The sequence below is a fragment of the Neofelis nebulosa genome, chromosome 3 (assembly GCF_028018385.1).
Source record: "Neofelis nebulosa isolate mNeoNeb1 chromosome 3, mNeoNeb1.pri, whole genome shotgun sequence".
Lineage (NCBI taxonomy): Eukaryota > Metazoa > Chordata > Mammalia > Carnivora > Felidae > Neofelis > Neofelis nebulosa.
Window position 1 is genome coordinate 113,683,912 of NC_080784.1, and position 12,537 is coordinate 113,696,448.

Below are 12,537 nucleotides of genomic sequence, written 5' to 3' on the forward strand. Positions count from 1 at the left end.
TGAGTGTGGAGCTTGTTTAAGGATTATCTTTCTCTCTCCCCCTCTGTCCCTCTCCCTGCTCATGCTCTCTCTCTCAAATTTGAGAGGAAGAAAGAAAGAAAGAAAGAAAGAAAGAAAGAAAGAAAGAAAGAAAGAAAGAAAAGAACCAATCTCAAAGAATTGTGAAGACTCAATGAGTTAGCGTGTTTACATTTAAAATCATGCTTAAATCATACCGAGTTCATGAAGGATGTCTAATATTATTGCCGTTGTTATTTCACAAATGTCTCTTTGGCTCCTCTGGACACCTTGTTCTACTCAAGATACTATAGGGCCCTTATCTCAAGTACTCTTGGGTGTTCTTGGCTTGCCTGTCACCTCTTCTGCTCCAGGTCATATTCATACATATATTGACATACATATATTTAAATAATCAAGAAACTGTTTTAGTGTAATCCACTTCTCTCCCCCCCCCCCCCCACCCAGCCATACTCTGCCCTGCTTGATTGGCTTATAAGAAGGGAAGGCATTCTCTATATCTGCCTTCAACAATAAACCTGCAAGGAAATAGCTATAACTCACAGCCATGTATCTATTTGTGGCTCTGAGTCTTTATATCACCTGTGTTAAAATATCACAATATTTCAGCTGTTAATTGAAGCACTCTGGCGTCTTGAGTTATTTTTATAGTCAACTTGAGATGACATGTGATAGTTCAGATTAATGGAAGCTGTGAGTCAGAAATTCTGTCTCTAGTTATGGTTATAACTTTTAACATGTGCTAACATGTGATATCTGTGGATCATGTGACCTGTAGTTATTTCTAAAATGGGTATTTGAAACACCGAACTTTTGTCATGGTAACGCTTTATGCTAAATGAAAGCAACACTTTAGTCTGATAATTTTTTTTCTGGTACCACATGTCTTAATAAAAAGCAGTCATTCTAATGTTTTTCAGATGTCTTCAGCAAACCCAAGGGTGTTTAAAATAAGCAAATACCAGGTGAAATAGGTTTATCAACCTTTACAAGATTATTTATAAAATGCTGATCATGAGTGAGAAAACAAAGAAAGCTGATTTGTGGGAAAGAAAGCCCATCTACTTTTAAAGTTTCCCTGATATCTAGGAAATAGATTCTTTCAAAGTCGAAGAGGCATTCAAGAAACCAATGCAAAGAAAGTATAAAGTCTCTAAGAAGGCAGCCTGGAGATCCTTTTAAGTGATGTGAGCAGTGAAGCTCTTAAAATGGGGCTAATTAGCTGTTTGATGTACTTGACAGAGAAAGATGTATGCAAGCAGAGAGAAAAGACTGCAAACACAGATATCCCTGATTGCATTATTGTCCAAAACTTTAATTAATTTCTTGAGGACTATCTTTTCCATAATTTAAAATGGTTTAAAAGATGTACAACTAACAGGTTCAAAGTGTTTCTTTAGCTAATCACTTGCACTGCAGGAGGCTGAAAATTATAGAGCACATTTTATACACTCCTCAAGCCATCCAAGAATTACTTTTACAGCCTCTGGCTTTCATTCTGCCTCTGTTTGCGTAATGGCATTGAGAAATGTGTGACTTGACTTTGACGATATGTTGTTCAAAGGCCAAACAGCCATCATTCTGCTCTTCATGGCACAGAAGGTATAACCGTCTTCAGGCATGAAAATGTTCTCTTGGCACATAGGTGTCATGAGAGATATAAACTGAATTTCTGGCCATAGGCTTAGTTAAGAAACACACTTTTCAATAGCTTAGAAAGACAAAAACAATTTGCATATCAACTGGGGGCAACTTTCTGCATAAAAATGATAACGGTAGTTTTACACACAATAGCGAACAAAACGAAAACATGCAGAGAGATATGAACTTGTCTCCATTTATTTCAGCTATTCAAACACAAACGACAAATGTCATTATCTTTGCTTATTTTCTCGGGATATTCTTTTTCCTTTTTTGTGAAGTTGTGTAAGTATATTCAGAAAAAAAGATATTTGAGATATGTGCGCATAACACCCTTGGTGTCTTATTCTTTTAAAAGCTCATTATGGAGCACTTCAAATTTACTAAGTTTAATTAGTAGTCAGGACATTTTACCGAAAGGGACTTTTGTTAAGGATATCCAAGATTTTTGTCAAAATCATGGATGACACAAATTCTATGAGTTTTTCAACTTCTATACTGTTTTTATACCCATGGGAAAATTCACTCATTCATTCCACACATATTTACTGAGGACATACCAGGTGTCCCAGTTACTGGTGACACAGCAGAAAAGTAAACAGACAAAACTTTCTTTATGGAACTCACATGTTAGTTAGAGTGAGGTTTTGAATAAACAACATGAATAAGTAATGCAAGCATTATATCAGAAGGCGATATGCTCCTTAAAGGGGATGGGACAAGGTGCATTATGTGGGGGCTTGTGGCCTACTGGTGTCTACGTGGAATGGGATGGAGAGCTTTTGAGCAGAGAAGTGACAGAATCTGACTGCATTTTAAGATTCATTGGTTGCTGTGCTGAGATTATTCTAGAGTGGACCCAGGGTACAAATAAGCAGGCCACTTCGGGGGGTTATTACAGTGATCTGAGCAAGAGGGGATTATGACTTGGGCCACCACTCCATTGGAGCAGGAGAGCTGTAAGCAAACAAATGGTCACAATCCACGGGGGTGTGTAAGAGCAGGCACACAATGCTTTCCTTCTGCGCTTTTGATCTTACCTTTATCATCTCCTTCTGGACTGGGCTCCATCAATTATCCCAGCCAATCAATCTCTCCCACTCTGCTGCCTTCTCTCCCAAACAGTCTCAAGCTTCTCTTTAAAAAAAAAAAAAAAAAAAAAGAGAGAGAGAGAGAGAGAGAGACAAAGGAAGACAGAATATTTTTTTCCTTTAACCTTTGTAAATGTCAGAGAAGAGGTGATGTTTGAACTGACACTTAGGGAATGAGTAAGAGTTCAGCAGGCAGATGAAGAAGAATAATCTGGGCGAAGACAACCAATGCATATAGTAGGCAAGTCGCAGCCTTGAAGAGGAAGGCATTTGGGGAACTATAAGTAGCTCGGTACTGCCGGAGTGTCCCCAGGAGGGCGAGGACACCTTTGATGTCCTTTGAGAGGAGGTCACCACGTGCACTGATACTGCTCTCAAAATTTGGTGTACTGCTTTTACACTATAGTTGAGGGTGGCAGAGAATGGCTCCTATTGACAGAGGAGGAAGGCGTCGTCCCGAGAAACTCACTCTGCATCAAAACAGAGGAGGATGGGAATTGATCCCTTCAGGGTCCGGGATGTGCAAATACAGCGGCATCTTCTCAGAGGGCATTGTGCATAATGGGAGTCTTTGAGAAGGCGAGGCCCCAGCTAACAGGGGGCTATTTGCTGAGATGGACAATTTGTGTTTAGGGGTTTATCTGTCCAGAGCACGTCAGGGATGGCCTGCTGGCCAGAGATGGGAGTCCCCCTTACACAAATAACCCACTAATACTTTAAAAATGTTTTTAATGTTTAGTTTTGAGAGAGAAAGAGAGACAGAGAGACAGAGCATGAGTGGGGGAGGGGCAGAGAGAGCTAGGGAGACACAGAATTCGAGGCAGGCTCCAGGCTCCACGCTGTCAGCACAGAGCCCAATGCAAGGCTTGAACTCACAAGCCATGAGATCATGACCTGAGTTAAAGTCGGACACTTAACCGACTGAGCCACCCAGGAGCCCTCCCCACAAATCCTTTTAAAAGCAGCACTATAAGCCACTAACACAGGTATTTCCAACATAGCTTTGGGGCCTAAATTCGAACTATCATTTTACAAAAGTGAGGCATTGAACTACTTTCAGGGGACAGTCTAGTCTGATATCCAAAGAAAGCAAATCTCCCTAATAAAATGGCACTCTCTGAGCGTATCCTAGGCTCTACCAAATGGGGATTTTCCTAAGGCCCACTGAGAACTGTGGAGAGCCCATGGGAAATTCTTAAAAGAGGAGAAATGTGACTAGATTTGTATTTTAGGAAGATGCCTGTGGAAACAAGTTATGAGTGGATTAGGTAGGCAAGATGCTAGTTCTGTTGAGACCAATAAGGGGGCTATTGCAATCCTTGAGACAAAAATAATGAAGACTTAAAAATGTAGCGGACCAACTCCTGCACATACATCAGTATAATATAAGTGCGGGTCATAGGTAAGGAGACATTTGGAAATAAATTTTGGAGAAGGAAAACATAACCACGGGAAATCCTGCTAGCATTGAACCTCCTTAATAGTGAGAGGCTGAGTACATTAAAGCGGCAATTTATTTGATGGGCAATTGATATCTGGCAGGCCTGTGACAGCTTCGTTGCCCAGAGAGCATGGTTACAGTCTCAGCCTGTGACTTTAAAACCTTCACTGGGGGGAAAATTACAGTCGTGCAAACAGCAGCAGGGCATGGCCTATGGCACAAGATGCCGATAACTAAGTCCCAGGGAAAACTGATTTGTGGCTTCTGAGAACATGCGTCGGGAGCCTCTGCTATTGACTAGTTGTGGTTCATCGGGATGTAGATCTATCTTGGCTAACAAGAAAGCACTAGAGGTCTTCATTTAGCACTGAGCCGGTCTCCAGAGACTGCGTGCGGCTGTCTTTACCTTCCCACCAATCAACACATCAAAAGCTGCAGAATATATTTTCACTTTCAAAAAAATGCAAACTGCAAGCGAGATAAAGTTGCCAAACTCGACTTGAAAAAGGGGTGAATGATTACAGCACAGCCCCAGATATAAAGAATAAATCATGTGTGCCCAGCCGGAATTTTCTTATGTGTGTCAACAAGAAAGATAACTGAGTGTCCGTATCCACGGGACATCCACACCACATTCGTTTGCAGAGAAAGGATTAAAACCATTTACACTGGATTTCTTCTTTGAATAATTGTAAGTGGCACACTTTGACAGGATTTCTTACTGAAAATAACTGATTGGAATGAAATGATTAGAATATTCATCTTAGTAACCCTCAAATAATTACCTTGCGTGGGTTTTTTGCTCAAGCCTATAGCTCAAGGCAAAAATACATTTCATTTTTCATTACATTTCAGCAAGTGCTTCCTTTCCTGGGAGTTTGAGATTCCATTTGAAATAAATTCTGAATCTTTAAATGTTTTCTCAAATTATCAGCTCTTTTGACATTGATTCTAATATTATCAAGACCTTTCCTCCCAGATGTTTCCCAGGAAGACTTACTCAAAAAAAGGTCATTGCTGTTTCCCAGCTTTCAAGGATCATTTAGTTTCAGCTCTCTTGATTTGGGATGTGTGCAGGTGCATGAAAAAAGAGAGAAGGTTACCCTTTGGTAAGCTCTATTTAATTCTCTAAACTGAGTGAAAGGTCATGCTGGGGAGGTAGACTCCTTATGCATTTGAAGTAAAAGCCAGTGTTTTAGCTTTAAATTCCAGGTGGCCCAGTAAGGAATGGAATGCATGGTTTGGACAGCTTCTCTTCCAGTTACCTCTTTAGGGAGATGCCACTTTGATTTACTGGACTAACCGAAGCAGGTTCCTTCGGGGCTGTTGGCAGCAGGACAGGTGCTGGAGTGGCAGATCAGTATATGCATTTCTAGGTGCTGTCGGTTCCCTTGTTGGGGTGTCCCGTCCAGGAAGCGTTCTCCTTTGGCTCCCAAACTCCCTGGCTCGGAGGTATCTCCTCAAGACATTTCTTTCCAACCCCATGGAAAGATTAATAATATCTTATTCTTTTATATATCTAGTATATAGCTGAACTGATGGCATGAGGTGATTGATGATACCATACCGTGCACCAAATGCTTTTTCCTCGTCTCCCTCATTTAAAAATGTAAAATTAATTTTCAACTTACAAACTATCGCGTGATGCAGAAACACACACAAATTTATGGTAGAATAAAAGTCAGGGGCAGATTCAACAGGCACATTTCAAACCCGAGCTTTAAGTCTAAAAGTTTGTCAATCCTCTTGTACGTATGTTCATATTTCAGCCTAAGCGCCAGGTCTCATTTCAACACTTTTACTAAGAAAATTTAACATTAATCAAGCCTTCCTAGCCCATTCATTCCACAGAGGTTCCAAAAAAGCTTAAAAGAATGTCTATTTCCACATGAAGGACGAGACAACACATAAACTAAACTCGCAAGACATGCCATTTTACATACCTCTGTAACATCCGGATTAGACTACGACAGTGCCTACCTCCTGGGGCAATTCTTAAAGACCACCCAGGAAATTCAGCCGCTGCAGAATGCCCCAACAGTTTGTTGACTTAGGAATAGAGAGCTTTTCAACCGTGTCTGCACTGCAACAACAACCTGCTTATTTAGAGCACAATTAAAAATCTACCAGATGAAATTTGAATATTCGGCTTCTCTAGAATTGGAGCTCCTTTGGAGGAACGCTTTCTCCTCCTCTTGACAAAGTGTTTGTTGCTCGTAAAGAGGCTCTTCGTCCAGTTTTGTGTGCATCTACAAAAGCGACTCAAGAGCTTTGACACAGGATCCTATTTAATCTGATGCCAGACCTAAATAAAAATACAATCTCAGAGTTAAGGGTAAGTCTAATTGCCTAAGTAAGCACACATAATTGATTCATTTTCAAATTTAATTAAATAAATAAAAAAAATACTTAAAGCTCACTAAGATGCATGATAGGTGTTTCTAAAGGTAGTAACATCCATATAGATGTTTCATGTGAAGCTTAGCAAGGGTCAGAGGTCAGACGGTTTGAATAGGAAGTAAACTTTTTCTTACATTTCTCTAATAGACAGATCGTCTGGTCTGTAACTTTTGGGTATACTAATCTTTGCTCTCCTTGTTACAAACACATCACCTCCTGTACCCAGTAGTAGCAGGGATTAGGTTCTGTACGAGGCAGCAGGGAGCTGGTCTCTTTTAATTTGTTATCATATCAATCCAAGATTTCCTTACTGACCACCAGTACTGTGTTAGTAAAAAATCCCAGTGCTGCATCTGCAAGGAATGCCTCCTCAGAAATTGTCCTTAGATGTCAGATATCAAAATGTGTGTGAAATTATAGTGCCACCCCCAATGACAAGGACGCTCATGGTCAGCATTACTTCTCGTTTATATGGGGACACAGTTAGATGGCAATGAGTCTGAAAGTTGAGGCTTCATCTTATTCATAGAGCAGAAAATATATTATTTTCTAAAATGAATCAACTAATTTTTACAATGCCGCATAGTCCTTCGAGATATTTTTAATGTAAAATGTGCATCACAGTGTAGAGGCAGAAGCTTTGTTTGGGGAGGTGTTACCTTTTGCTGCAAAATGTCAGGAGAAGGATTTGTCTTATGTTATGTAAGAGGTCGGTGAGGAAATGAATATCTGATACATGGGCCAATGAGTTAGCTCCTTTCTTTTTTGTTCTCTCAGATAAGAGTTGAAGACAAAACCATATTTAGCTCCGTTGATGGTAATGTTCCCGTTATTCTGTTTTCACCAGGCAACGTGTATGCAATAAGAGTAAAATTATTTGGGGGCACCCGGGTGGCTCAGTCGGACAAAATCTGACTCTTGATTTTGTCTCATGGTTTGTGAGTTCGAGCCCCACATCGGGCTCTACCATTGACAGCATGGAGCCTGCTTGGGATTCTCTCTCTCTCGCCCCCCTTCTATCTGCCTCTTCCCAGTTTGTGCTTTCTCTCACTCTCTCCCAAAATATAGGTAAATATTTTGAGAGAAAGAGAGACAGAGAGACAGAGAGTTAGGGAGCGGCAGAGAGAGAGGGAGAGAGAGAGAATTCCAAGCAGGTTCCATGCTCAGCGGGGAGTCTGGTGTGGGGCTGGATCCTACAACCCTGGGACTATGGCCTGAGCCAAAATCAAGAGTGGGATGTTCAGTCAACTGAGTCACCCAGGAACCCTCCAAAAAATAAACAAATAGGGAGAAGATTCAATTTCTTAGAAAAATACAGGCCCTTCTCCTTAGTCTTGTGGTAGATAAAACACTGACTTGAGATTCAGTGCAAATGTGTTATAATCAGTTGTATATTTTTAAGCAAATTAAATTTTTTTTTTCTGAGCCTCAGTTTCCCCATATTAAAATGAAGGCTTGAAAATAAATCTTCTTTTAGGCCCTTTCTAGCAACAAACTTGACTATCTTCATTACTTTTTTTTCTAAGAAACAAATCAAGGAAACAAACGTTTTTTTAAGAAAAAACTTTCAAAACTATTATTTTCTGTGTCTTCAAAAGACAACTATTTCTGTCAGTTGCTAATGAAAACAAAGAAGTAACCAGGAGTTAAACACAACTGATAAGAGTATCCATTTACCTTCTGTATTTTTCTTTTCTATAAAAATTGTGGTGGAAGGGAAAGAATATGAACAATAGTGGGTTAACCTGATTTAAAAAAAAAAAAAAAAGATGAAGAAGAAGAAGAAAGGAAGGAAGAAAAAATCCACCATTAATCAAAATGGCCCTGACTGAAACTTCTTGATAGAAGACTTATCTCGCACCTTCTTGGTCGAAAGAATCAAAGGTCGCCAGGACAACCTTTTCCACATGTGCCGCATTCCTCCCCTGCTAAAATCCTGCCTTTCGTGCTGAATTCAAAACTCCTCAGGAAATGACCTAGGTTGTAAAAGGAAGATAGTGTTCTATTTTGCCCTCATTTCCTGCAGAAACTATTCAGATGTTCATCAAGGAAAAAATATATATAACATTCTGTCTTAAAAAAAAAAGAAAGAAAATGCGGGTTAAAAAAAAACCCTCTATTCAATCACAAACACATTGCAGTCGGTAGCTATGCTTCAGACTACAAATCATAGTGAAAGCCAGTTTCTATCTATCTATGTAACCCATAAAATGCCTTTTTAACTCAATATTGCTAGGAACATTCTATTCCAGATTTGCAAGGATTTCCCTATTATTTTCTACCCAAAAGATTAAGTATTAAATAATGACCAAAAAAAAAAAAAAAAAAAAAAAAAAAAGATACCGCCTTGTTTGTTAAGGAGACCTGTCTTACACTTTCCTAACATTATAGCCAGATTTCACGGTCACAGGAAAACAAAACACACATAATGGAGTGGTTATTAATTCAATAAATCCAGCAGCTCTCATGCTCTGGGCAAAAGGCAAAGTTAAAAGCAGCTGTTCATTGACGACATATGGGACATGGCCAGGGTGAGGTAGCCGCTTTAGCACATCATCCACCACTTTTAAGGCTGACTGCACTCAATTTCTTAGACAATCTACACACCATTTTCAGTTCTGTACCTCCATAATTTATCACAACAATACCTCAAGCACACAGATCGGAGGGGGAAAATGAAAGCAATTTACAGTATCAAGATGAAAGTAGCTGGGTGGATGGAGAAGACCTACTATGTAAATCATCTCCACAACTTCAAGGAATGTTGACATAATATTCTGGAATTAATTTTTTCCAGCATTCCTATGTAGGTCACACAGAGGTAAATCTAGTTTCTCCTCCCTACCTCTTATATCTGGAGTTGTTTATCAATATGTTAAAGAGGAAATTGATTTTACCTCTCCCTTCTACCAGGACAATAAGAACCGTATGTATAAAACTTACCAATAACAATGAAAGGAATCAGTTGAAACATTAGCATGCAATCTTTATATATGTCTCCCAGTTAAAGGTCATGGGATGACAGCAAAAAAAAAAAAAAAAAATTAAAAAAATTAAAAAAGGAGAAGAAGAAGAAGGCAGAAGCACAGACAAATAAGGGATAGCAATCTATTTGAAATACTAGTATGGATTATTGTAGATTAATCTCATCATGTCTTCCTTTAAAACATGTCCCTAAACTCCACCTCAGATTCCCATAGGTAAATCACATTGATGACATATACTTTAATATAGAACATTTTAAGAAATGAAATATTTTTATCATCATCTAATGTGTATTTCCCATGGGGGACTGTTTTTATACGCTAATGAGGATAGTATGCTAATAGCTTCATCAAAAACTAGGCAGTTAATTATCGCAATTTTGTTCCCCTCTCTCTTTCCATCTCTTCATCTTCTCAGGGTTGACTGAAGCAGGAAAAGAGCAAGCACTTACAAGGTGGTGAGAGATATTTCAGGAAAGTGTCTCAAGATGAAAGATAATAAACAAAAACCAGGACATGTACGAACATTCTAGGCGTCTTCAGAAATACTATGAAGTATTTGATTTCCTGAAGGCATGCAAGACAGGGGATCAACCCTTTAATTTAGATAGTAAAGAAAGAATAGACCCTGAAAAACTTGTCAACATATTCATTTGAGACATTTCTTTTTCTGTAAATTAAATAAATAAAATAATTTCCTAGTTCTTTTTTTTTTTAACTTGAAACAAAAAAGAATTCTTTTTTATTGTAGATGATTTGGAAAACCTCTATATCTAGCTCTCGTTCTGGTATCTATTGCCGAGTGTGTGAACTACATGTTCATGGTCTTTTTATGTAAATGCACAAAAATCTTTTTGTATTAATTATGTTAAATCTTTGTATGCCGTATATATTCTAAATATCCCCCCTTTTTTTCCATCTGCTTTCATTGTTTAGGCTCTTTAAGAGCTCCATTAATATTATTCGTTTCTTACAAAAACTTTTAGGTGGGGAGCACCTGGGTGGCTCAGTCAGTTAAGTGTCCAACTTCAGCTCAGGCCATAATCTCACAGTCGGTAAATTTGAGCCCCAGATCAGGCTTGCTGCTGTTAGTGCAGAATTTGCTTCAGATCCTCTGTCCCCCCTCACTCTGCCCCTCCCCCACCTGTACCTTTTCAAAAATAAATAAACATTTATTTAAAAAAAAAACTGTTTTGTGTAGTTACTGTGCAAAAGTTGTTGTTGTTATTATTGTTGTGACTATTTTACAGATCAGAAAATTGGGGCATGTGGAAGTTAAATGCCTTGCCCAAGATCATACCTAATAAATGGTGGAGCTGTTTTTCAAATCTAGACATGCTTATCTCAAAGTCAGTTCCTTGATCACTGGGATCACTGGGCATATTATCATTATAGGTGTTTTTAATATTTTTTTAAGTTTATTTATTGTGAGTGAGAGAACCCACAAGAACGTGCATGCATGCAGTGGGGGAGGGGCAGAGACAGAGAGGAGAGTGAGAATCCCAAGCAGTGCATGCCAACATGAGATCATGACCCAGGCCGAAATCAAGAGTTGGACACATAACTGACTGAACTAACCCAGGTGCCCCTCACTAGAGGCGTTTTTAATTTTCATGTTTCAAACCATTAATCTTAAGAACTGTTTTTTTTTTCCTTTCACTTTTGAGCCCAGGAAGACCTTCTTCATGCTCTGATGAGACACAAAGTCATCTCTATTTTTTTTTCTAGTTCTTTTATTTCTTCCTTTACATTTTAGTCCTTTATCTGCCTGCAATTTATTTTAGGATATAGTATGAGACATCTTTATTTTTCCAACTATGTAGTTAGCTAAGTAATCTAGGATCATTTATTTAATAATCCATGTTTCCCTTGATGCATGGAAACACTAATTTATCAATATTAGTTACATTATACGTTTGGCTACACTATTTTAATTGTGTGATACTATTTAGTAGTGAAAGTCACCCACTCATCTGTTTTAAAATGATTTTGTCACCTGTTTTTCTTCCATGTAAACGTCACAAATGTTTTGGGATATGTTAGAGAAGAAAAAAAGTTCAATATTATTATAAATACATTGGAGGAAAAAAAAATTGTTTCCATGACCAAATACCTTAATGACAGAGCAAGTCATGGCTCGGTTATTTTTGTTTGTTGGTTTTTCTGGTGTTTCTTGTGAACCGTCAAGTCCTTTGGAAGGCTAAATAAATTTTACTTTCTATTCCACTTGGTTGTCTTGTTTATTACCCAAACCAAAAAATGTATGAGTTTAGGCAGAATTGATTTCTTCTTATTTAACATGTCCCTCCGTTTTTCACAAAAATCTTATTTTTTCATGCATTTAATAATTTTACATCTTAATATATATTTTACCATTTTTGCAAGTATAACAATGATATATTAAGGGATACTTGTGGATTTTTTCATATAGGCAGACATTACCATCTCTTATTTATTCACTCAGCTTGTTATTAGAAGCCTACTTTGTCTTAGACACAACGTTTGTGCAGAGGTTAAATAAATGAATAATTATATCATAATAGCCGACATTAACTGAGTTCATAATAAGTGCCAGGTATTGTGACATCGTTCTAAGAGTTTTAACTTATTTAATCCATTAACTATCCCAGTTAACAAAGCACATATTATTATTAGCCTCAGTTACAGGTGAGTAATTACTTGTTCATGTTCATATGATTAGTTAGCGGTAGAGCTCCCGGATTTTAACCCATGCGTTGTGACACCAGAGCCCTAACTCTTAACCTTTACATCTGGAGCTTCACAATTCAGTGTAAAAATCTAAAATCCAAAGCCACAACTCCACACAGCAACAAGTACCAGCTACGATAGACTTACGTAAATAAACAGAAAAGAAGTGCTTAACTACCGGGGAAAGTCAGAAGTGATTCGATGGATGAAGTAAATACGGACTGAGTTTTGAAGGATGAGCAGGAATTCACTC